Source organism: Schistocerca piceifrons, chromosome 3 (genome assembly GCF_021461385.2).
Source record: "Schistocerca piceifrons isolate TAMUIC-IGC-003096 chromosome 3, iqSchPice1.1, whole genome shotgun sequence".
NCBI classification, from domain to species: domain Eukaryota; kingdom Metazoa; phylum Arthropoda; class Insecta; order Orthoptera; family Acrididae; genus Schistocerca; species Schistocerca piceifrons.
In genome coordinates, this window is record NC_060140.1 from 192718317 (window position 1) to 192746061 (window position 27745).

The following is a 27745-nucleotide window of genomic DNA, read 5'->3' on the forward strand; positions in this document are numbered from 1 at the left end:
TTTAAAATATTAAATGTGCAGCCATTCAAACAGCTTTAATCCATTACAAACACTTTAACTCTTATACATATACCTTTAGTTAAAATAAACAAAATCTGCCCTTGATAATACTCCAGATCACGTTAACGTAACAACAGAAATAAGCCAACATTTCATCTGAAGATTTGTTATTAATTTAAATATACAGGTCCTAGTCATACAGACAACCGCACCTCACTGCAGAACCAATAACTCTGTATTAGTGTTTCCTAGGGAGTCATGTAAAAAAAAAAAAAAAAAAAAAAAAAAAAAAAAAAAAAAAAAAAAAAAAAAAAAAAAAAAAAAAAAGCCTGTAACATACAAATAGAAATAACATAACAGATCACCTGAAATTTATTCTTGTACTAGTTTATTATTATTTTCTCTAGTGCTCTCATGTTATCAACATTCTAATGGAAAAACTTGCCCTTATATCGACTTTAACACATGTAAAGAACAACAAATTACATCTCTGTACAAAATAGGCTTATGCCATATCTCTCTGTCAAGATCTTTGGTATAAGCAACAGTTGTAAAGCGTATGCTGGATGCTGGTAAAGTGTCACTGTTAAAGTGTGAACTAATATAGTTCGTGTGAAAGTGTTCTGGACATCAAAATGGAGGTAGAGAGATACGAAAAAAGCCGCCTATACTGTCGCAGTAAGTAAAAACTAAATTTACATCGATATCGAAAGATAAGGTATAGTCATGGCGATACATTGAAGTGACCCATCTCTCTGCCATAGAACCAGCACCCAGCATTATGCTAGTACCAGTAATGATGTAACTTCCCGGATTCTGCCGAAATCATCTGAAGATGAACCTGAAAGGGTTCGAAAACCGGTTAATGTAATAAAGCATTATTAATGAAAAAGTGACTGGTTGCAGTTGTGTATAATTTATTTACATTATTATTTGTTTGGTAAGCAGGTGCGTGTATGCAGCGATCATCAAGCACTTAAGTTTTCTACTAACTTATAGGTTGTTCCACAATCGGCTTGCAAAGTGGACTCTGTTCTTACAAGCATACGATTTTTAAATTATACATGTGAACGGTGAAGGCAACGTAATTGCTGATGCCTTATCACAATTACCTCACGGTTTACCCGAATTCGAGGAATTGGTAAAACAGAATAATGAGTTTAGGATTATGCTTATAAAGGACACTGAGAATAGAAAATATTTTTTGTAGATGTGTAATATGGCTAAACTGCAAGAGGAGTATCGGCGGTGGAAAAAAGTAAGGTTTCAGTTAAGCAACAATTTACACATACCTGTGCGGCAGCACTACCAACTGTATCACGATTGTTATTTTATAGGAAAAACCCTGACAGCGATTTGTGGTCTGTTTGGATTCCCAAAGCGTGTGAAGAGAATTTAATTTGGCACATAGATTTCACTTGGGGACACTGCAGTGACCGTAAGTGCTGTAAGAAGTTAAATGTTTGCTGCTATTTTCCTAATATGCTCAAACACGCCCAGAAAGTTTTGAAAACTTGTATTGTTTGCCAGAAGGCTAAGCCTTCCAACAGGAACTGTGAAACAGTACTACATCCTATACTGCCAAATTTGTATTGGTGTTACAGGACCCCTGCCCTCTGCTCGAGGTGGTGTTAAGTCAACCTTATGCCCCAAAATTTATGGCAGCTAAGTCTATCATCAAACGTGTGCTACATGACTACTTTCCCTCTGTTGGGAAACCTCAAGTGATTTTATCTGACAATGCAGCTAATTTTACCTGCCAGGCTTAGAAACAATTTTTAAGGGAGCAGCAGATTCAGCAAATTTTGATATGAAAGTATAGCCTGCAATCTAATCCCATTGAAAGAATTTTCTTATATTTACAATATTTTACTCAACATAGGTGGGAAATATTTTATGTGTGATGAGAGCTATGAGGTGATAGAGGGCACGATGATTATTAATACAGGTGCATACTAGTGCAGTGAAGAAGCAAACAACTTGAGACATGTACAGTACACTGACACACACTCATTTCAAATGCAATTATCAATCTCTGTCAATAAATTATTTTAACACTGTGTAACTGTTTGTCTAAACCAAGTAAAGAAACTTCAGATTTCATAAACATTTCTCTGTTAGTGCTTTGTGTATTATACGAAACTGTCATAATTTTCTAGGCATCTGTACCACCAGTGAAGATGGTTCATAGACATATCCAAACCAGCGAAATTAAAATTATTAATATTTATTCAGTCTGAAAGCGAAATCTAAATTATTACATATGTAGCGTCATGTCTGTGTACATCAAGTTTTTGTGATAGTGAGTCATCCAAAGTCTGTTTGCTTTTGGAATCAGATATTTTATGCATATAATGGTAATACAATTAATGTTTTAAATCATTGTGAAGCGAGGTTCGTATAATTCAGTCACTTAGTCAGTATTTTTTGATACCTCTGGTAGTTTTATATTCACACAAGGATACTGTAAGTTAGGGAACTGAAAGAGATAGGACCTGGCTAAACCGAAAGAACCAGAGTTTGCTGAGAGCTTCAGAGGGAGCATTAGGGAACGATTGACGAGAATGAGGGAAAGGAATACACAGATGAAGAAAGGACAGCTTTGTGAGAAAAAAATAGTGAAGGCAGCAGAGGATCATGTACATTAAAAGACAAGGGCTAGAAGAAATCATTGGATCACACAAGAGAGAATGAATTTAATTTATGAAAGGAGAAAATATAGAAAAGCAGTAAATGAAGCAGGTGAAAGAGAATAGAAACATCTAAAAAATGAGATTGGCAGGAAGTGCAAAATGGCTATGCAGGAATGGCTAGAGGACAAATGTAAGAATTTAGAGTGTGTATCACTAGGGGAATGATAGACAACATCTAGTGGAAAATTAAAGATACCATTGGAGAAAAGAGAACCACATATATGAATACCAAGAGCTCATATGGAAAGCAATCCTAAGCAAAGAAGGGGAAGCAAATGGATGGAAGGAGTACATACAGGGTCTATACAAGGGAGATGTACCTGAGGGCAGTATTATGAAAATGGAAGAGGATGTAGATGAAGATAAGATGGGAGGTATGATACTGAGTGAAGAATTTGGCAGAGCACTGAAAGACCTAAGTCGAAGCAAAGCCCTGGGCGTAGACAACGATCTGTTAGAACTGCTGATAGCCTTGGGAGAGACAGACATGACAAAACTCTTCCATTTGGTGAGCTAGATGTGTGAGACAGGCGAAATACTCTCAGACTTCAGGAAGAATAAAATAATTCCAATCCCAAAGAAATCAGTTGCTGACAAGTGTGAAAATTACCAAACTATTAGTTTAATTAGTCATGGTTGCAAAATACTAACACAAATTCTTTACAAAAGAATGGAATAACTGGTAGAAGCCGATTTCAGGGGAGATCAATTTGGATTCTGGACAAATGTAGGAACTCGTGAGGCAATACTGCCACTGCAACTTCTCATAGGAGATAGGTTACGAAAAGGCAAACCTACATTTATAGGATCTGTAGAGTTAGAGAAACCTTTTGACAATGTTGACTAGAATACTCTCTTTCAAATTTTAAATGTAGAAAGGGCATACTTACAGAAGCTTTTGAAATGTGGTGTTACAGAAAATGCTGACGATTAGATGGAAAGATCACGTAACTAATGAAGAGGCACTGAAATGAACTGAGGTGAAAAGAAATTTGTGGTACAACATGATGAGAAAAGGAATCGTTTGGTAGGACACATTCTGAGACATCAGGAGATCACCAATTTAGCACCGGAGGGAAGTGTGGGGGGTACAAATTGTAAAGGGAGACGAAGAGATGAATACAGTAAGTAGATTCAGAAGGATGTAGGTTGCCGTAGTTACTCAGAGATGAAGAGGTTTGTACAGGATAGAGTAGAATGGAGAGGTGAATCAAACCAGTCTTCAGACTGAAGACCACAACAACATACTGTTAGTGACCATTATAGTTTCTACAGAGATTAATACAAAGAAGAAAATTTTAACACAAGGAAGTGTAGCGTGTAAGCAATTGTTTTTGCTTACAATGGTTCCTAATTTGTGAAGGATGAAACTACTTTTAACAGCTTTCTATATACCTGCTGAGCATGTGCCCAACACGCTAATTTGAGATTAAGGTGTATGACTAGCCACCTGACAGAGCATACTTATTACCTCCATCTACGAGTTCGTGACGGAAAACGTAAATAGCAACAGCTTAAATGTTATTTGAAATATAGAGGTTCGTTTGAGCAGTTACCAGAATGCGCCAGACAACAGGCTTACTGCGCATGCGCAGCTACGATGACGTAGGCAGCCCGTGCTTGATGCTTGCTCTGCTCATACGCTTTTCGTCGTATTTCTGGTGGGGCATCACGTGACCATGTGTAGCCGTGCCGCCCGTGCGGCATGTTGTTGAGAGGACATACTGAATTGTACTTACAGCAATCATATCCCACACAGATAAAGGATGCAAATAAGGAAGCAGTTCTTGGCCTTTGAATCATTTCAAAATTAGACTCCACAGCTCGAAGTACCATAAAATTTTTGACAGATTTTTTTTTAATTCGTGCTCTGCAATGTTGTTATGTAGCATTTCCAACACGTTTACATCTACACATCACTGCAAAAAGCTACTAGGATGGAATACAAATTACTTGCAACAAAAAAGAGAGAGTTTCTTGTGTAGCTTACACCGGAATGAAGGACAATAAATTTCATGACTATTTCAAAATGTGAAAAAATTAACATGGTTGTCTATGAGGCAAAGAAACCGTACAACTGACAGTTTATATTCTACTCTAGGAATAAATATGAAGCCATGTGGGGAGTTAGAACGATAAAACATGGTATGCTGCCAGTCTAAAATTTAGCATAGAATGGCATTCTATAAATTTAAGACGTAAACACAAATTAAGAAATAACTTCAGGCCCAGAGGAAGTCCGAGACAAGTGCCTTGTGATCGAAAAACACTTTCACAGAAGGCAGATCTATAAAATTCTGCTACAGCTGTCATTATATTTGAAACAAAATATTTAGTTCAAAACCACTGACCAAATTTGCCTACCTGCTAAGAGCTTCAAGTCAATGTTTACGTATATAGCATTAAGAGATCTTACAGTGTCATACAAGGAACAGGACATCAGAGACTACTCCAACAGCATCGGAATTCCATAAACCATACTAAATGCTTCATTCCGCTCTAATTGCACATTTCTATGTCCAGATGCACACGGAAGTTCCTGATATTCAGCTTTTCATGTGGTTCTTGTGATACAAATTTTCTTGGAGGTCCAGTACTGTATTCTCATATTTGGTTCATTATTATGGTATAACGTCATTCGTCCCAGAAAATGAAAATTTGCACTTTAAATTGAACGAGGTTGAAAGTAGCCAATAGTGCGGAATGAAACACTTCGTTTCGTTTCAAATATACTAACTGCGGAAAAAAAATTAACTGAAGCAAATTTCTCTATAAAACAGACAGAAATAGCTTCATTAAGACATTAATGGTTGATTACTAATAACCTGGAAATAATATAAAATCAGAAAATTGAAACTACTAACTTATTTTGGTCTTTCATGGTTATGAGAATGTATATTTATTCACTTGATGGCTCCCAGCCACAGAAATCTGTTTTGTTTTCATGTGACGTGGGAGCTGTAAACGAAGACACGGCCACGGGTCACGTGAGGAAGGACCCCCCCACTATAACTCAGCTTGCTCTGCGCATGCGCGAATCTGGCAGCTTGGGCGTGCCAGGAAAATTTTTCCGGGTAGCTTCTGGCTACTTGCTGCTACTGCTCGTACACCAAACAGCCACGCTCCAAGTAGCCAGAAGCGGGAGGAAGGCGCTGCTCATACGCGAATTCAGCTCTGCGCATGCGCACGAGCCCACTGGCAACTGCTCATACGAGGTTCGTTTGAGTAGTTACCAGAAAGCGCCAGACAACAGGCTGTACTGCGCATGCGCAGCTACGATGACGTAGGCAGCCCATGCTTGGTGCTTGCTCTGCTCATACGCTTTTCGTCGTATTTCTGGTGGGGCATCACGTGACCATGTGTCGCCGTGCCGCCCGTGTGGCATGTTGTTGAGAGGACAACTGAGTTGTACTTAGAGCAATTGTTTTATCATATACCACACAGATAAAGGACGCAAATAAGGAAGCAGTTCTTGGCAAAATATCATTTCAAAATTAGACTCCACAGCTCGAAGTACCATAAAATTTTGCTAAGGGGTGACTGACAGATTTATTTTTTTTTTTTTTTTAATTCGTACTCTCCAATATTGTTATGCAGCATTTCCAACAGGTTTACATCTACACAGCACTGCAAAAAGCTACTGGTATGGAATACAAGTTACTTGCAACAAAAAAAGAGACAGTTTCTTGTGTAGCTTATACCGGAATAAAGGACAAGAAATTTCATGACTATTTCAAAATGTGAAAAAATTACCATGGATGTCTGCGAGGCAAAAAAACTCTACAACTGACAGTTTATATTCTACCCTAGGAATAAATATGAAGCCATGTGGGGAGTTAGAACGATAAAACATGGTATGCTGCCAGTCTAAAATTTAGCATAGAATGGCATTCTATAAATTTAAGACGTAAACACAAATTAAGAAATAACTTCAGGCCCAGAGGAAGTACTAGACAAGTGCCTTGTGATCGAAAAACACTTTAACAGAAGGCAGATCTATAAAATTCTGCTACAGCTGTCATTATATTTGAAACAAAATATTTAGTTCAAAACTGACCAAATTTGCCTACTTAGCTTCAAGTCAATGTTTACGTATGTTCGTACGTATATAGCATTAAGAGATCTTACAGTGTCATAAAAGGAACAGGACATCAGAGACTACTCCAGCAGCATCGAAAATTCATAAACCATTCTAAAATGCTTCATTCCGCTCTAATTGCACATTTCTATTTCCAGATGGACTCTGAAGTACCTGATATTCAGCTTTTCATGTGGTTCTCGTGATACCAATTTTCTTGGAGATCCCGTACAGTATTCTCATGTTTGGTTCTTTATTATGGTATAACGTCATTCGTCCCAGAAAATGAAAATTTGCACTTTAAACTGAACGAGGTTGAAAGTAGCTAATAGCGCGGAATGAAACACTTCGTTTCAAATAAACTAACTGCCTCAGCGGAAAAAAATTAACTGAAGCAAATTTCTCTATAAAACAGACAGAAATAGCTTCATTAAGACATTAATGGTTGATTGCTAATAATGTGGAAATAATATAAAATCAGAAAATTGAAACTACTAACTTATTTTGGTCTTTCATTGTTATGAGAAAGTATATTAATTCACTTGATGGCTACCGGCCACAGAAATCTGTTTTGTTTTCATTTGACGTGGGAGCTGTAAACGAAGAGACGAAACATATACGTGGCTACGGGTCACGTGGGGAAGGACCCCCCACTATAACTCAGCTTGCTCTGCGCATGCGCGAATCTGGCAGCTTGGGCGCGCCAGGAAAATTTTTCCGGGTAGCTTCTGGCTACTTGCTGCTACTGCTCATACACCAAACAGCCACGCTCCAAGTAGCCAGAAGCGGGAGGAAGGCACTGCTCATACACGAATTCGGCTCTGCGCATGCGCACGAGCCCGCTGGCAACTGCTCATACGAAGCTACGAACCTCTAGATGTCACGTGAAAAACAATTAAGAGTACTTGTTATATCTACTTCCTTTCTCACCTTAAATATGGGGTTATCTTGTGGGGTAAATTGGTAGCAGCTGAACGTGTTTTCACAACACAGAGAAGGCCGATAGAACCATAAAGGATGTAAACATAGAAACGCCTGTAAGTCCCTATTTAAGAGTTTAGGTACTCTACCTCTACCGTGTATTTGAATCATGGAGACTAGTTTTTTTAAAATTAATGAAATGGGCAAAAAATAACAGACTATTTAAACAGTGACAACCATCGCCATAACAATGTTTTTTGTTGTTGTCTTCAGTTCGAAGACTATTTTGATGCAGCTCCCCACACTACCTTATCCCGTGCAGTGCTCTTCACCTCCGAATAACTGCCGTAACCTATACAATTTTGAACTATTTTCATCTTTTTAACAACTTAAACTTATAAAAAGATATTAATTTCCGGTAGCAAAAATAAAGAAACAAAAAATAACAAAGCAAGTAAACGAAATGAGAATAAGCAAGCTACATGGAAGTAGACAACCTTAGCACACGTCTTAGCAGCTACTCTCAGAACGGTAAACAGGCACAATCAGGTGTTTTCTGGAGCTAGTTGAGTATGGTCACGTGATGTCTATTTCGTGTCCAAAGCGACAGCGCAGCCAAGTGTTTTACTGGCGCGAGACATTTCCATCCAATTTGGACTTACATCTTTGGTAGTTTTATGAATACTCATTGGACTTTCGCGCGCGAAAATACAGTCGTCTGCTTTGAAGAGAGCGATGTGTGAAAGTTGTGTAAGGTTGTGTGGTATTTAATGTTGCAGTGATCTTACTGTCACATTATTTACTACTATAGAGTGTTTGACAGTTAGACCAGGTACTATCGATTTGCTTTCAGGCCTTGATATTTAAAGATTAAATAGCGAGCTGATTCCAATTATGTGATATTGTACCTTCATTTTCACGCAACGTATGATAGCGTAACACCAGCGACATATATTTTTGAGACAATAGTGCTAATGTATACCCTCATTTTCGTAATTCAGCTTAAGCAGTGCATAAAATAACCAAATAAATTTGTGTTAGGTTTTCTTTGTTATGCTGTTAAATGATTCTGCCTTAATATTTTAACCGGGCGAGGTGGCGCAGTGGTTAGCACACTGGATTCGCATGCGAATATGTATGCGGAGCGAGGTGGCGCAGTGGTTAGCATTTCGGATTCACGTGCTAGAGGACAATTAAAGTCCTCGTGTGCACATCCAGATTCAGGTTTACCGTGGTTTCCGTAAATGACTCCAGGTTAATTTCAGGATCGCTCCTTTGAAAAAGACATGGCCGCTTTCCTTCTCGATCCTGTGTAATCCTGGCTTGTGTTACACCTCGAGTAACCGCGCTGTCAATCTTACTATCTCCTTTTTGAATATTGTAAACGGAGAGATACATGTAGAAGTATACTGTTTTACCACAAATGTCGCATGGTGTGATGTGTATGACGGTGGCGATGTATCTCTGCTGCTAGTTACAGAAACGATGACTTGTGGTTACATACATATGTTATTATTGTTACAACTTGTTTTCAAATATTGCCCATTTGATCAAATGATGGTAGTTTCTTACAAGCTTGAAGGGCGGAAAATTTATTAATGAAGTTATGTACCATACACGTCCCAAATGCCAACTGTAAAGTTATTTTAACAGTGTAGTTGGAAATGATATGTACTGAATACATCCTTGTTATGGAATTGTTATGTTAAACAGACAATTTTGATAATATAATACAGAGTTATTAGTTAATGTTCCAACTATCCATTTTTTTTTAATTATGTGATTTGTGCACTTTTCTACTCCTATCAGAGTCCTTGCTGATGATAGGCTAGAACTCAGTATTTGGATCTGCACCTTTTATGAGTAATGTTCTCCAAACTGAGTCATTTGAGTGGCTCATTGTTACTTCAGATTCCATCAACCAATGCTTATTTTCTGTGGTTCCAAATTCATACAGCATTTCATACAGTGGTATAGAATTAACCCAATGGAAGAAAAGAGAACAACTTTCCTTCTTCTAGCATTTAAGCATTAGGCAGTTTTTTGTTGGGATATCCACCTTTCCCTCAGTTATACTTCACTACCTCTCATTGTAGGTTTTTATCTTGTGATATGGCTACTCATCTTTTTAATGTGTTCATACTGTTTTGCGTCCTGTACTTGGCTTAATTGTAATATTTGGGCCGAACTTCAGTTCTGCAGTGGAGTGATTGTTGACAGCTGAAGGTCGCTGGTTTATTTAGTGAGAATGTGAATATTGGAACAAATACATGCACACAAAATCTGACCGAGCGAGGTGGCGCAGTGGTTAGCACACTAGACTCGCATTCGGGAGGACGATGGTTCAATCCCGTCTCCAGCCATCCTGATTTAGGTTTTCCGTGATTTCCATAAATCGCTTCAGGCAAATGCCGGGATGGTTCCTTTGAAAGGGCACGGCCGATTTCCTTCTCAATCCTTCCCTAACCCAAGCATGAGCTCCGTCTCTAATGACCTCGTTGTTGACGGGACGTTAAACACTAACCACCACCACCACCACAAAATCTGTGGGTAGGACAACGAGAAAGATCTATGGGGAAACAAAATTGAGGTTCTGTGTATGGTGGTTTTTACTTGTGTATGTGACTATCCTATAGATGATCATAACAAAATGCGAAGTATGACATTAGATTTCAAGAAGTGCTGAACTTGTATCTGGTACAAAGATAACTCAAAAATAAAGTTCCTAGTTAATTCGTTTATGTATTCATTCAGTGTCCTGTGGTTCCCCTTATGAAGGAGAATCTTGAGGGTCATAAAACAAAAATATATGGCTGAAGTTACATATTGGACCCATATGAAATCGTGGTTGTGGTGACAGACTGATTTCTAATGCAGCCCAAGGTTGGAAGGTGACAGTTTGATTGCAAGTCGCTGAAGCCAACAAATGTGGAAGCAGAAGATATGGTTGTGGTAACTAATTGACTGGTAGCAAATCCTAATGTTTAAGTGCCAACTGTTAGAATCTCCATTAATATGAAAAGCCTGCAAAAATTCATGTGGAAATGCTGAAGCATTGACATTGCCATTGACTGTAGACAGTCAAAATGACAGAAACAAGTATTTCATCTACATCCATTATTTTCACTGTTATCCTAAACATGCATCCATCTCAAACAGACAACACCAATCTCATAATGGAAAATACATTCAAAATAATGGTAAAACAAATATGAGAGATACCTATGGAAACTTGGGGGCTTTAGGTAGAACACTCTCTCCATTACATATGAACCAAATCCAAATATCCATTGACCCCACATTACATAAATACTAAAGAATCAATGTATATACTGAACTCCATTGTACCAACTAATGTGAAGCAGGAGCTTTGGGGAGGGGGGGGGGGGGGGGGGAGATACATTTCTGCTAGTTCACGAATTCACACAACCTAAAATGAACACAATACACACTGATGGCGAATAAACAGTGCACACAAACCAAATTTTATGACTATATAAACATATATCTTGTATCGCTAACTTCAGTTAGCCATTACTGAAAAAATGAAGTCAACAATACCCACGAAGCTCGCATCAGTACATTTGTAATATGAATGAAAACTAAATAAACACATTTTAACAACATATAAATCAAGAAACTTCGTTGTACAAAAAATATTGACCACAAGATAATACCACCATTCAGTAAATAAATAAAGAGCCACAAAAATAAATAAATAAAACATTTACTCCATCTACTTTCCTCCAAAGAACTGCACATCTCCCACACTTGAAAATCCCTCTCAATACCCATATGCCTACTAAAAAACACCAATAAAACTAAAATTAAGTTTTAAAAATTGAAATAATCTTTTCAGGATAAGCCAAACTAACTTAAAACTTCCTCCCTTGGCTCCTCTCCCAAATCCCTCCCAAACAGTGGTACAGAAAACTGCACCATTACCCCAAATTCCAAACTACAATCACAAAACTCACATCTTATAATGTACCCTCCCCTCCTCAGCTCAACAAACTAACTTTGGTCTATAAATTTTCCCCATAAGTTTTAAGAAACTGTGAGAAGAAATTGCACATCAAATACTTCTGTCATCAATATTCTTCTACATTAGTGTGCAAGGCAGAAGACTGCCTTTTTCTCCCTCCCAAAAAAACAATAATTTAACTGCCCCCAATTTCCCTCTTATGTTAGTGCAAACCACAGTTTCATCATTTTTAAATTCCAGTTTATGTTTAACAGTCATATTTTATCCTCAAATCTCTATAGGAAACAAAAATTTCAAAATAACAGTTGACCCCTACCTTAACAAACCCAAAAGCATCCACAGGAGACTGTGACTGGTATGTGATGCAGCAACCCTCACCATTTTGATTCCTGTCCCACAATGGTTTCTCTTAATATAGTGTACTAAGGCACCATATTATTGCTTAAAATTAATGGTATATGTTGTAGCAACCATTATCGACGACTGTTGAAGTTCAAAGCCATATCCAGTGTATTAGCCCACAAAACAACCTTTTCAAAATCGCAACAAAACCACTTCACTGACATCAAAACTCAACATTAGAGTGTGCCACCCCAAGCAACACATCTGCTAAAAAGCTGTCTCTTCTCACATCTTATATTGACAATACACTGGCTGCTGTGCAAATTATTCTTATAGCATTGTATCACCCTTGTAATCTGTGTCTGTTTCCTCTTACTTTTGCATCATATTGTTATCACCTTCCCTTTCAAATGGGAAGAAAGTCAGCCGTGATTCAATCTTTACTTTGGTGCTTGTCTAGATTTTAGCTACAGGATAATTATCATCAGGGCACATGTGTCTCACTTCATATGCGCTGGCGATTGCTATCTTGTAACTGAAATCGAGGTCTGCAATAAAGTGCAGATTGAATCACAACTGATTGCTGACTTCCTCTTTGAATTAAATAGGTCACTGTCCACAAAGGTTCCAATGAAATCCAACCTGAAGCAGTTTCCTTTCTTCATATAGCAATTTCAGATGTTCCTTCCCTCGTACAACCTTTCCTTCTTGGCTTAGTACTGGCTTGTCAATTGAGTGCTTGATAGCTGTACAGCTGTTTCTCTTTTCTCCAAACTGAGTGGGTTTGTGCAGTGATAAGCACACTGGACTCGCATCTCACATTCCGGAGGACGACTCTTCAAACCCATGTCTGGCTGTACTGATTTAGGTTCTCCATAGTTTCCCTAAATCGATTAAGGCAAATGCCAGGATGGTTCCTTCGAAAGGAAATGGCCGCTTTCCTTCTTCAGTTTCCTCTAATCGAAGGTTGTGCTCCATCTCTACTGACCTAGTTGTCGACAGGATGTTAAACACTTATTGTGGACTACTTATCAGATTCAGTTTTGGATATCTATATTCCAGTTTGTATTTCAGTTGCTTCATATGTGTTTCCACTTTCCATAAATTAAATTTAATATCTCCTGTATTGTCCAAGAGCTGCTGTTGAGCCTTTTTCTTTTTATGTGGTTTTTCCTGTGCTGTCTTTACTATTTCATCTCTCATAGATGCTCATTCCTCTTCTGTTACATTCCTTTCCCTGTTTCAGTTAGTTGCTGCCTAATACTGAAACACTCAGCCGTCTCTGATTGTTGCAACTTATCCAGATCTCATCTCCTTAATTTCTTACCTTTTACTAACTTGTTTGCTATCTGGTTTTTTCAATTTTTCTCAAAATACCACTATGTATTCTATATGAAACTTTGTGGTATCTCCATATCTCTCTTGCTCCTGTAAGATCTTTTGTCACGTTCCTGAAACCAAGGGTTTGTAATGATTATGTAGTGTACTGTATCAAATTGTAAAAAGTAACTCCCCCCCTTTTTTTCCCCCATTATGTGTTACACTGTTTTTCTCTCTCTTTGTGCTATCAGGTTCAGCTCTCCATCACAATTAAATATGTCTCTCACAAACTGAGTAATTTCTTGTGTATCTTCATACATTAATTCAGTCTCTTCACATCTGTGAAACTAGTAGGCATGCATACTTTTACTTCTATTTGCGTTTGTCACTTTGTGTTTATTTTGATTCTGATAACCCGTTCACTACAGTGTTTATAGTAATGAATGCATGTTTTGCCTTTCTTGTTCTGTGATTGTGTTCCCTGCCAGACAAGATATTTACTGTGTGTGAGTAAATATTGGCTGTTATTATAAGTCTAGTAATGACAGCAGTGAGGCAGGACTGTTACACTGCTAACCATTAATGAGCTAATACTGTTTGCGTTTGCTAGGATATTTTAGGTTGGTGCATAAGCTTGTAGCGTTTTTGTTTTGTGTGTTGGTATTCTGGTTGCTAAGGGCTTATTTAGCAATTGTCATTTTTTATTTGTAATTCACTGTTGCTATTTGAGTTTACATGTTGTCATTTGGAGATACTGAGAGGAGCTGTGGATGCTAGAAAATGGAGTCCTGAGTGGAGAAATTGGAACATTTCTGACCTGTTGTTCTGTTTGAGTTCAATAAAGAGGTGACAGCTATGGAGGCAGCCAGAAATATTTACAGTTTATAGGCGTAATGCGATTGGGCAGAGCACAGCGAGAAAATGGTTTTCTTGTTTTAGGAAGGATTGTTTTGACATTACTCTTCACGTTCAGAAGACCTTCAGTGTTTGTTGAAGATAATTAGTATAGTCAAGAAGTAGCAAATGTGATGAACTGTGATCATTCCACCATCATACAATATTTTTATGCAATGAGAAAGGTTCAAAAATCAGGTGCAGCAGTACCACATGTTCCAAGCCAAACACACAGAAATTGTGGGTGGCCAAATGTACAACTCTGCTTGCTTGTCATCAGATGACTCATGAATAACACCGACCATTCCTATCCTGTATTGTTACTGGTGACGAGAAATGATGTCTTAATGCTAATATAAGGAAAAGAAAACGATTGTTGAGTCCAAACAAAGCAGCAACTCCCATACAAAGACCTGCAAACATCCACAAAAGATAATGTAATGCATCTGGTGGAACAGTGATGGTGTGGTGTACTACAAATTGTTCCCCGAGGCGAACCATCACTGCTGACATTTATTGTCAACAATTGAGATGTCTTGCAGACACAATCCAAGAACTGTGACCAGGAAGGCTGTGAGAAGTGATGCTACTCCATGATAACGCCTGCCTGCATCCTACTAGACGGAGAAAAAAACACTATACACAAGTTGGGTTGGGAAGTCATTCCACACCCACCTTATTCCTTGATCTTGTACCCTCAGATTTCACCTTTTCACTTTCTGTCAAACAACCTTCAAGGAAGTTCCCTTCTAGATGAAGCGATCCAAACATGACTCGACGAGCTCTTCGCCTCAAAACCGTGTGATTTCTACAGTCGTGGAATTGAAAAGTCACCCCAACATTGACAAGACTGTTGTAAATAGTGAAGCAGAATGTATTATTGGTGATTGAAGTCTGTGTTATGTGCATGAAAAATGCTATGAGCTTACATAGTAGGTAGGAGTAGTAACACCATCTATATCTTGTTTGTATGTAAAGATTATGCTGTGGGTTTCTCATTTAGAAATCACATTTGGATATTAGAAATCACATTTGGATGTTGCTTTGTTTGGGAGAAGATTGTGCCTCATGTGAGGAGGATAAACATCTATCAGCATATGTCAGAAATACACAATGACAGGATTATTTTCTGCTGAGACCACAGTTTATCATTCCACAATTTTGGTGCTCACATTGTGGGTCCCATGACTGTCATTCAGATCTGGAATTGATGTATTTCTAACGCCATACTAGTACTTATGAGCAACATCAATTTTTGCTTGTTCATTTAATATTGAACAGCCATACACATATCTTGAGTTAGGAGGTAGTTTTGTTTGTCACACCTCATCTTTCCAGATGTGTCTCAGTTCCGAAAAGCGTCACATTGCATTTATCCCTCTCATATGGCAAAGCATTTGGTGTGGTGGAATGGGATGCCATTGGGTATGCACCACATTTACCTCGGATTTGCATAGCCATTAATTTGGACAGCCAGTGATAACATTTGTAATGTGATGATGATGCACCTGTAGCTGTCACTCGAGCTTAATTTGTCTTTGTCTTACTCAACATACAGCTGTTGAGGCTGTGAGAGGTAGCAGCTGTGTGTACTAAATTTCACTGCATAGCCCTGAATACCTGATATTACATTCATGTGTTCTTAATAGTGTACTGTATATATACAATAGGAAAAAATTATGTTATTTGGTGTCCTTTCTGCAGCTGCAATTTTAATAGCCAGCCCCATTTTAAGGAGAAGCAGATTTTGCACAACTGAGAGTACATTTCAGGAAGTGTGTCAGTGAATAATGGAACTCTGCAGGAAGAGAGAGAGAGAGAGAGAGAGAGACCAACCAACCGACTGTCCATCAGTGATTGCAGTTCTTCATGACAACTCTAAACTTGTGTAGAATATAGTTCAGGCAGCCATGTTAAAGCTTGGGAGTCAGTCAGATAATTATTCAGGGGGCTTGGTGACCTCGGGGTTCCTGAGACGAAGACTGGTCAGAGCTCCCAGTTCTCTGTCACTATAAGCTCTGGGCATGATTCAGCAACCACCAAGTTGTGTGTCACAGGGAATGGAGGTCTTGGCTTTACTGTCCGGATCGTGAGATTTGTAAAAACCTGTATTAAAAAAACCTCAGTCTTGAGGTTTGCTGCACTCTGATGAGATGCATGGTTGTTGAGGTGGAACAGTTGCTAGCTGGAAACCTCTGGGGATCCTGCCACGCCTCAGATGTTCGTGGGACTTAAATGGATCCTCTGAAATTTGCTTTTCCTCCACCCAGCAGAAAGGATGTGCCGCTGGAAGGTACCCCATCTAACAAGAGGGCTCGTGTAACGAGTCCTGATTGACAAGTTCATTCGAAAAGTACAGTATTTAGTAACAGAGTACATGCTGGTCCTCGGAATGTGTTTTTAGTAGTGAAATGGAAGGAGGGTACTTTTGAAAAGGTTTCGCCCTTCTATGTACAAAAGGGTTTGGAGGGGATCTGTGGCTCCATATAATCAGTGAAGCATTTGCGCTATGGGACACTGTTTGTGGAAACTTCCAATTCCCAGCAAGCCACTAACCTACAAACAGCTAAGTAGCTCCGAGAGTATGTAATAGACACTGAACTGCACACCACCTTGAATTATAGCAAAGGCATTGTGATGTTCAGGGATCTCATCGAGATTCCCAAGGAGGAACTGCAACGTGAGTAGGCTCCAGGAGGTGTAGTAGACATTTAAAACATCATGAAGAGGATAGATGGGGGTCCTATCAAATCTGATTCTTTTATCCTGACATTCAGTAGCACAAAACTTCCTGAGCATGTTAAGGCTGGCTTTCTTCACCTTGGCATGCGCCTTATATCCCAAACCAAATGCGCTGCTTCAAAAGCCAGTGACGTGTGGCAACTGTGGTAAGGCCACTCATGAAAGAGTTGGTCGCTCGTCTCCTGCCAAATGTATCAACTGCTCTACCCTGTTTGGAGTAGGGACTGTGAAGGTTCTTTGTAGAGGAATGCAAAGCACAAGGTGAGGCCGAAAAGATATTTAAGTCCATGCGGCCTCCCACATTTGCCACATCTTTTGCTTCAATTCTTCAGAAGCCTATTCCAAAAGCTGATGCCTCTACTCAAACGGAGGTGGCGAGTGTCAATGCACTTGCAAGGCAGCAAGTGTTTCAGAGCCTGTAGTGTCCACTAGAACAGCAGGCAACAAGGATGAGTCCATGGCACCTCCAAAGGCTGAGGCTGTTCAAAAGTCCAGCGCCGCAGCCATTACCTCTCCTACTCCAGCTCCAGCAAACCCCTCGAAACAGCGAGAAGCTACTGTAAAGCAGCAACAGCAGATGAAATCGAGTAGTAAACCGTCGGACCATGTTGATATGATTCTACCTGATGATTCTGCTGACTCTTCCTGGAGCTGATGGAGTATGTAGTATGTGTGGGGCAATCATCTCGCCCCATGACCGAACCTCCACCCTCTGCAGTCTCCCCACCCCTGCGTAGAGACAGGACGAAGGTGCTACCTCCTTGATAGATGGCTCCCATACTTCTGTGGAACTTGCAAGGTTTCAGGATGCATGTGGAGGAACTTCGCCTACTATTTCAGAGTAGACCACTGTGTCTGTGTCTCCAGGAGACTAATTTCACAGTCATACACCCGTGAGCTACAAGGGTATGTACTCCACAAGAAGGACGACCCAAGTGAGAGAGCCCCCCTGCGGGTTCGGGGGTAAGAATAGGCCCGCGGTATTCCTGCCTGTCGTAAGAGGCGATTAAAAGGAGTCTCAAACGTTTCGGCCTTCTGTGATGGTCCCCTCTTGGGTTTGACCTATTTTTTTTTCCAAATTTCCGTTGTTAGTGCGTGCCATTTGGGGAAGGACACCTTACGTGGTGTTTTTCTATTGGTCCATCATGCTCCACCATCTTGCATGTTACCTATTGTCGTGTGGGGAGGGACTACGCCCAACATCTTCTGGGTTGTCTCCTTCTCGCCTTCTGCGCACTCTTCTTCTTAGCGCCCACGACAACTGTGGACCCTTTCAACACCTAAAATCCAGCACGGTAGCCAGTCCGTTGTGGTGGGGTCGTCATGTACCCTCTTGGTGGTAGCCCCCTGACCACGCAGGGATCGCACTACAGATGCCAGAGCTGTTTCCTCCCCATGCATGCCAAGGAGTATGTGCCCATCTTGTCTGGGGCACGGGAACTCCGGGCAATGGGATATCGGCCAGGTACCCGTTGCTTTGGCTGGGTGGCGCCCTTGGGGAGAGCCTTCGTTCGGAGTAGGTGGCATCTGGGCGGATGTGGCGCAATGAAGCGCAATAAATCACACCAAGCTGGTGGTCGCACGGCCACCAGCGTCTCTAAGCGTGGTAGAGTCGACTTTGATGCTGCACAATATGACCCTCAGACGTTCTCCTCGTTGGCTGCGCCATGGGAGGGACGCCGATCTAGTGCCAAGCGGGAGCCTTACGTACCGCAATACCTTGTCTGCAGCAGGACTGATGGTGACTCCTTTCTTATGACGAAGCCTCTGTTTTTTGTGGAACACCTGGAGGATAAGTTTGGGGAAGTGGCGGGGTTGTCAAAAATGAGGAATGGGTCCATCCTCCTCAAGACGTCCTCCCCAGCCCAGTCACGAGCGTTGCTCTTGTGTGATAAGCTGGGTGACGTCCCTGTTACCGTCACTCCCCACAGTAGCTTAAATATGGTCCAGGGGATTATTTACCATCGTGACCTCTTGTTGCAATCCGATCACGAGCTGAGAGCCGACTTGGAACGACGTGGTGTGCATTTTGTCCGTCGTGTACATAGAGGACCCAAGACAAACAGGGTGGCCACCGGTGCCTTTATCTTGGCCTTCGAGGGTGATGTCTTGCCCGAGAAGGTCAAGGTGATGGTTTACCGTTGCGACGTCAAGCCATAGGTGCCTCCCCCGATGCGGTGCTTCCAGTGCTGGAAGTTTGGGCATATGTCCTCCCGTTGCCCATCCAGCGCTACATGTCGAGATTGCGGACGCCCCTCTCATCCTGATTCTCCATGTGCACCTCCGCCTGTATGTGTCAACTGTGGGGAGCACCACTCTCCATGCTCGCCGGATTGCCCCGTTCTTCATAAGGTGCGGAAGATAATGGAATTTAAGACCCTGGACCGGTTTACTTATCGAGAGGCTAAACAGAAATATGAAAGGTTGTATCCTGCTTCCATTCGAACATCTTATGCTGCAGCCACGTTATCTTCGCCCACACGAGCGACGGTTGTCGCCTCATCTGTGCCGCCTTCAGTGGGCCCATGTGGCCGTGTATCTCTGTCTGCCCCCCTCGTGCCTGGGGGCAAGCCTTCCTCTGTTGCCCCCTTAGCAGTTGGGGGCAAACCCTCTTCTGTCGCTCCCCCCACGCTTACTTCGGGAGTGAAATCTGCTCCACAACCGGGAGGCTCGATCCCTCCCCCTCCTTCTCCGCCGGCATTACCTCCGCCGGTTCCTCTCTCGCGGAAGGGGTCCCTCGGGGCTCTCCCTTCCTCCGTTTCTTCTCCTACCCAGCCGGATGTCAGCCAGTGGCTGAAGGTTCCGCCACCTGCTGGTCGTAGGGCTTCTGCGTCGTCGTCAGCCTCCGAGGCTCCTTCAGAGAAGCTCTCCCAGCCCTCTCACCCTAAGGGCCGACGTGAGAAGAAGGAACGGCATGTGTCCAAGAAGAAGGACGTTCCGGCGGTTTCAGCACCGCTTGCTGTACCTAGTCCTGGCTCCGGGGATGAGGTGGAGATCCTCGCCTCTGCCGCGGATCTCGCCCTCACGGAACCCTTGGGGGCCTCTCCTATGGACTCAGCTGACTCTCCCCCGGTGGCGGCAGTTGGCTCTGAGGCGCTGTCTGCCTCTTAGTCGCATTCACGCCCTCCCAGTCCCTTCCTGCTTCCATTCTCCAATGGAACTGCGGTGGTTATTTCCGCCACCTGCCTGAGCTCCGGATGCTTCTGAGTGATTCCCCTGTTCTCTGCATTGCTCTGCAGGAAACTTGGTTTCCGGCACTGCGGACCCCCGCCCTTCGCGGTTATCGGGGATACTATAAGAACCGCGCTGCCTGTCAACGAGCGTCAGGTGGGGTTTGTCTTTTTGTTCACCACTCTGTCTGTAGCTTGCCAGTACCCCTTCAGACGCCTTTAGAGACAGTCGCTGTCAGGGTTGAGCTCTCGCCGGCTATTACTGTTTGCTCTGTTTACATTCCTCCGGATGGGGAGCTCCCCCGACATGTCTTGGCTGCACTGCTGGCTCAACTTCCGCCACCTTTGCTGCTTCTAGGCGATTTCAATGCCCACAACCCTCTATGGGGTGGGACTGTCTCCGATGACCGCGGTCGGGCCGTGGAGCATGTGTTGGCTCAGCTCGACCTTAGCCTCTTGAATACCGGTGCTCCCACACATTTCAGTGTGACCCATGGCTCTTTCTCGGCCATCGATCTCTCTCTTTGCAGCCCCGGACTTGTCCCATCCCTCCACTGGCGAGTGCATCCTGACCTCTGTGGTAGTGACCATTTTCCCATCTATTTGTCACTGCCCCAGTGTCATTCTTCTGGGCGCCTGCCCCGCTGGGCTCTCCACAGGGCTGACTGGCCGGCTTTTACTTCTGCTGCAACCGTTGAGTCTCCCCCCCCAAGGTGACATTGACGGGGTGGTCCGTGTCTTAACCACATCCATCATTTCGGCAGCCGAGGCTGCCATCCCCCGCTCTTCTGGACTCCCTTGGAGGAAGGCTGTACCCTGGTGGTCGCCGGAGATTGCTGAGGCTATTCGCGACTGTCGGCGGGCTCTCCAGCATCATAGGTGGCACCTGTCTCTGGAGACTCTCATCGCCTTTAAGAGGCTCCGTGCCTTGGCCCGCCGTCTTATTGCACAGCGTAAGCAGGAGTGCTGGAAGCGGTATGTCTCCTCCTTGGGCTCCTGTGTCTCCCCCTCGCTCGTGTGGTCCCGGATCCGGCGGATTTATGGATACCAGACCCCTATGGGTGTACCTGGGCTCTCCTTGGACGGCGCTGTCTGCACGGACGATGCCGCCATTGCTGAACAGCTTGCCGCGCACTTTGCGACGAGCTCGGCGACTGCATCTTATCCCCCCGCCTTTCGCTCTCTAAAGGAGCGAGCCGAGCGGACGCAGTTCTCATTTCACACGCGTCGTTCTGAAAAATACAATGCTCCTTTCAGCGAGAGGGAATTCCTCGCTGCCCTCGCCGATTGCCCTGATACAGCACCAGGACCGGACTGCATCCACGCGAAGATGCTGAAGCATCTCTCCCGGGACTGCCAGAGACACATTCTCGCGGTATTTAACCGCATTTGGAGCGAAGGCATGTTCCCGTCGCAATGGCGAGAGGGTGTTATTGTCCCCATCTTGAAGCCCGGTGCGGACCCACTGGCGGTGGACAGCTATCGTCCCATTACCCTCACCACCGTTTTGTGCAAATTGCTCGAACGTATGGTGGGGCGGCATTTGTGTTGGGTCCTTGAGTCGCGCGGTCTCCTCGCTCCATCCCAGGGTGGCTTCCGTTGGGGCCGGTCTGCCACGGACAATTTGGTGCGGCTGGAATCTGCTATTCGTACGGCCTTTGCCCGACGTCAGCATCTCGTTGCTGTATTTTTCGATCTGCAGAAGGCGTATGACACCACATGGAGGCATCACATCCTCGCCACGTTGTATGAGTGGGGTCTTCGTGGTCGGCTCCCGGCTTTTCTTCAAACCTTTCTATTGCACCGCTCTTTCCGGGTGCAAGTCGGTGCCGCCTCTAGTTCTTCTTATACACAGGAAAATGGGGTCCCGCAGGGCTCGGTGTTGAGTGTGTCCTTATTTCTAGTGGCCATTAATGGTCTGGCTGCAGCCGTGGGGTCGTCGGTGTCTCCTTCTTTGTATGCCGATGACTTCTGCATCTCATTTAGCTCCACGACTACGGGAGTCGCCGAACGCAGGCTGCAGGTAGCCGTTCGGAAGGCAGCATCATGGGCTCTGACTCACGGTTTTCAGTTCTCTGCAGCCAAGACTCGAGTTATGCACTTCTGCAGGCGTCGGACGGTCCACCCTCATCCTGTACTTTACCTCGACGGCCACCTGCTTGAAGTGGTGGACACTTGCCGCTTCTTGGGACTCGTGTTTGATGCCCGGCTCACATGGGTTCCTCATATTACTCAGCTGAAGCAAAAATGCTGGCGGTACCTCAATGCCCTCCGCTGCCTTAGCCACACGTCTTGGGGTGCGGATTGCTGCACGCTGCTGCAATTGTACAGAGCCCTTGTGCAGTCTCGGCTTGATTATGGGAGCCTGGCCTATGGGTCTGCATCACCCTCAGTGTTGAAGTTGTTAGACCCCATACACCACTGTGGGGTCCGGCTTGCAACTGGCGCTTTTCGTACGAGCCCCGTGGATAGTCTACTGGTGGAGGCCGGGGTTCCCCCGCTGCGGATTCGCCGCCATCGACTGCTCGCCGACTATGCTGTCCACGTGCATTGCTCGCCAGGCCATCCCAGTCGTCGCCTGCTTTTCCCTGCCATGGTCCTCCATCTGCCCGAATGGCGACCTAGGTCTGGGCTTTCCGTTGCTGTCCGCGTTCAGTCCCTGCTGTCGGAATTGGGTTCATTCCCTCTTCCGCCTCCCTTCCGGGTCCGTGCACCTACGCCTCCCTGGTGTTTGTCCCGGCTGTCCGTCCGTCTGGACTTGGCACAGGGACCCAAGGACTCGGTTCCACCTGTGGCCCTCCGTCGCCGTTTTCTTGCGCTCCTCGCCTCATTTTCGGACTGTGAGACTGTCTACACTGATGGTTCCCTGGTTGATGGTCGCACTGCCTACTCTTTTGCTCATGCTGCCCATGTTGAGCAGCGCTCCTTGCCGGCTGGCTGCAGTATTTTTACTGCAGAGCTGGTGGCCATATTGCGCGCTCTTGAGCATATGCGTTTCTGCTCAGGTAGGTCCATCATGATCTGCAGTGACTCCCTGAGCAGCCTTCAGGCCATCGACCGCTGCTATCCCTCCTCTCCTCTGGTGTCCTCCATTCAGGAATCTGTTTCCGCCATTGCCCGTTCTGGTCGTTCGGTGGTCTTGGTTTGGACGCCCGGTCATGTTGGCATCCCAGGGAACGAACGTGTAGACAGGCTGGCCAAAGGGGCGATCGACGCCCCGGCTTTGGAGATCGGTCTTACGGCTCGCGACCAGCAGCTGGTGTTGCGCCGTAAGTTGATTGGGATGTGGGCTGCTGAGTGGCGTGGCATGACAGCCCCGAATAAACTGCGGGCTGTCAAGGGGACGACCGATGTGTGGCGTTCCTCCCTGCGGGCTTCTCGCAGGGACTCGGTAGTCCTGTGTCGGCTGCGCATCGGCCATTTTGCTGGAGTGTCCTCGACTGCGCACACTCCGGCAATCTTTTAATCTCCCGGGCACTTTGGCTTTGGTTTTATCCGACGATGTCTCCATGGCTGACAATGTTTTACATTTTATCCGTAGTAGTCCTTTTTATGGTTCGATTTAGGGAGGTCCTGCGCCTTTCCCTTTCTGTGTCTTTTGTCCTTGTGTCTGTTGCTGTTCTGATGTGCCGTCAGATGGTTGACTCTTTCCCTTTTTTTTTTTTCTCGTGGTCAGTCAACCAGTCTCCGGCCATCCTCCTTTCTTCTGTTTCTTTCTGTCTGGTGTTCCTCTGTCCTGTTCTTGTCTGTAGTGTTTGTTGCTGCATTTGTGTTCTTTTAGCGCCTGGGGGGACGTCTCCCCCCCCCCCCCCCCCTTTGGTTTTTACCTGCTCCGTAGATTTTCAGCTCGCCTGATTTTGGAATGGGGGACTGATGACCTTCGCTGTTTAGTCCCCCTTAAACATCCCAACAACCACCACCACCAAGTGAGAGAGAGCTAGAGGATGTATTTTTGTCAGTACCGACTACCACTCCTCGCCTCACTCACAACGAATTTACAAGCAGTTGCTATATCAGTGCTTGTGCGTCATTCATTCACAGTATGTTCCCTTTGCCTGCTGCCACGTGATACTCTCAGTGAAGAGGCTCTAAACGGCCTTACGCAGCTCCCCCACCCCATCACCCTCTGTGGTGATTTTAATGCACACAATGTGCTTTGGGGTTCTGCAACTACCTGTCCCAGGGGTGGAGCGATTGAGAGGCTTCTCGTGTCGACATGTGCATATTTGCTAAGTACGGGAAAAGCACGTACTTCTGCGTTGCAACTGGGTCATTCTGTGCCATCGATCACTCACTTTGATTTCCAGCTCTTGCTTCCCCTGCACAATGGGAAGTGGTCAATGACTTGCACTCACTTCCCAGTTTGGATTCACATGCCAGATAGTGGAACCAGAAAGGAAACCACCACGATGGGTGCTCAGTAGAGCAGACTGGAAACTTCATGGACAGCTAGCACAGTTTGAACATTGTGTCAATGTTGTGGAATGGGTGGATCATATTACCAAAGTGATCCACCATGCCGCTGAAGCATCCATTCCACACCCCACGGGACTACTGAAGAGGCAGCCTGTCCCTTGTTGGATGACAAATGGGGCTCTGCAATCAGGACTAGGCATGCGGTTCTGCGTAGGTTCAAGTGCCGATCAACTGCCAGAGAACCTTGCAGCCTTTTGGGTGGCGAGGGTGAAATGTCACCGTATTCTTCGATAGAGCAAGAAGAGGTTGTGGTAGGTAACAGTTCCTGAACACCATTAATTGTTCTACAAAGTGTTCTGTTGTATGGGAGACCATCAGGAGAATTTCTGGGAGAAGAGGGAGGTGCCCCATGACTGCTGTAATGGGGAACAGCACACTCCAAACCAATCCATGAGACATTGCCCATACTATGGTTGCCTATTTTGCCACAGTTACTGCAACAGCCAGACAGGATGCAGGTTTCCAGCGCCTTAGAGCAACTATTGAGAGGTCCAGTTTGGACTACTGTTCACCGCTGATGAAGATTACAACTGCCCATTTTCCATGTGGGAGATGGATTCTGCATTGTCTGTGGCTCATGACGCCCCCTGGTCACAACCAATCCATTACAGTATGCTGTGGCCCATCACAAGACGAAACAAAGATATCCTCCTTGCACTTCTTTTTAATGTCATATAGGAGTCAGGTCACTTTCCCGACTCCTGGCGTGAGGCAATTGTAATTCCTCTTTTAAAATCTGGGAAAGATCGTACATTCCCGAGTAGTTACTGTAGTGTTGCCCTCACAAGCTGCATGGGAAAGGCCTTGGATTGGATGGTCAACTACTGCCTTGTCTGGATCTTAGAATCAAGGCAGTTCCTTAGTTGCTTTCAGTATGGGCTCAGGAGGTACCACTGCATCTTTGATGACCTGGCCCTCCTGGAAGTGGCTGTACAACAGGCTTTCCAGCACTGGCGTCATCTTTTAGATATATTTTTTGATGTCAAGAAGGCCTACGATACAACTTGGAGGCATCTTATCAATGCCCAGCTTCAAGAATGGGGTTTTCATGGTTGTCCTCCCATTTTTATTCAGTCCTTTCTCTCGCCACAATATTTTTGATACCAAGTCGATGATGTCCTGTCTGATCACTTTCAGCACAAAAACTGTGTCCCTCTAGTTAGTGTTTAAAGTGTTACTGTCTTTGTCATAACTATTAATAGCATTACTTCAGTTGTGAAAAGTCCTGTCCAGTGTTATTTGTTTGTGGATGACTTCTCTCTGATTTGCTAAAGATGTTGGACATGGTGCACTGTGAAGGGGTTCGATTGGCCACTGGAGCATTCAGGACAAGCCCCATATGAAGCCTGTGTACAGAGGCTGGTGAACTGCCACTTTATATCAGATGACGGCTACTCATGCTGTGCCAGATATATTAAACATTATACACACCGGCATACCATACCGTTGCCCAGCCTCCAATGGAAAGGCTTTTCGTAACGGGCAACGAGGCTCTCTGGGATTCACATACAGTATTGACTTTTAGAGATGAGTGTGGCCGGTCTTCATGTTTTACATTGCAGTTGGAGCAGATTTCCACCTTGGCTCCTCCAGAGGGCAGGACTAATTTTAGACTTATCAATTTTAAGAAAGATAGTACACCAGTTTTTACATTTCAGTCTCTGTTTTTTAATATTTTAGATAAGCATCACGGTTTCACAGTAGTGTACACTGATGGCTCCAAACAAGGGAAGTTCCTTGGCTGCTCTGTCATGTTCCCCGACCATGTCACCAGGATTCCCCTTCATGATGAGTATATTGTTCCCCTTCATGATAAGTATATTATTTTCTCGGCGGCATTCCACATGTGATCCTGAAGGCACTGGAGCTGATGCGTGATATTTGGGGCAAAAGGTTTCTCGTTTGCTCCAATTCTGTTAGTGCCTTACAATTGTTACAAAATCTATACCCAGCTGAGAAGTTGGACCAGCTGATATGTGACAAACTGTACTTGCTCCAACAGCAGGGACAGCTGGTGCCATTCTGCTGGGTGCCAGGTCATGCTGAGACACGAGGAAATGAACAGGCTAATCGGGCTGCCAAGGAGGCATGCAGAGGACAGGATGCAGCACAATGCCCTATTCCCTTGCAGGCTATCATTTCTGCACTACACGGGATGTTCATGCAGTAGTGGGATGAGTAATGGCGGACAGTAATGGACAATCGGCTGTGGCTGGTGAAGTTCCTCCTGCCAGTTGCGCAGGTAGGATGAAGTTACCCTCCCATGCCTTTGCATAGGGCATTGCCCTTGTATACATGGTTTTTTACTACGGTGCGAGGATCCCCCATTTTGTGATGCTCGGGGCGTACCGATCTCTCTGTGCCATATGTTAACAGAGTGCATTTTATATCAAGACACAAGGGCAGAAGCAGACATTGGTGGGGATCTGCCCTCTATTTTACCTGATGACAATATGAGTGTGACTAAGGTTTTAAAGTTCTGTAACATGTCTGGTGTTGCAGAGAGGCTGGCTCCTCCTTAATAATTTTTGCGGTCAGCCAGCCACATCCATATGCTATACTGTTTTAGCTCCTTATATCACTTTCTTGGTGTGTAGTTAATCTGTTAATATTGATGTGATACTTCATTCCATGCTTGGTGGGCACACACATAGTTGTCCAACTTTTGTTACCTTTATTTTACATGCTGTTTTATACTCCTGTTTATTGTATTTTACCAACACTTGTCTCAAGTTGTTTTCGCATGGGCACTGAAGACCTTGCTGTCGGGGCACCCACACCAACATATCCATCCATCCATCTGTCCAATCATCTATCTATCCTTCCATCCATGTTCATTGTGGAAACTTACAGGAAGAGAGACAGTATATGACTGGTTATGGAATCTGTCTCTTTGACAGTAGCATGTTGCTGCAGAATTTAGACGCACTGCTCTTAGTGACATTACTAATAGAGATGGGTTTACGAGGAGGAGTTCTGAGATATAGGTTTCTCAAAATGGTGTCAACAGACAATCCAATTATTTGATGAGGCTTTTATAGCTGATGCACTGTACTTCCATCATGTCCACACGTCTCAACACTCAGGCTGTGGTAACTTGGAAATAGTTCATACGTGCAGCCAT

The 27745-nt window shown here is 44.0% G+C and overlaps 1 protein-coding gene across 1 annotated transcript in view; it reads left to right on the forward strand.

The window, feature by feature from the left end:
• The first annotated feature begins 8393 nt into the window (after nt 1-8393).
• The window catches only part of LOC124788366 (origin recognition complex subunit 1), a 136259-nt gene continuing 116907 nt past the window's right edge, over nt 8394-27745 (forward strand). Inside the window, exon 1 of the mRNA XM_047255630.1 lies at nt 8394-8524. The gene's annotated coding sequence lies outside the window, so the exon portion shown is untranslated. The remainder of the gene's footprint in view (nt 8525-27745) is intronic.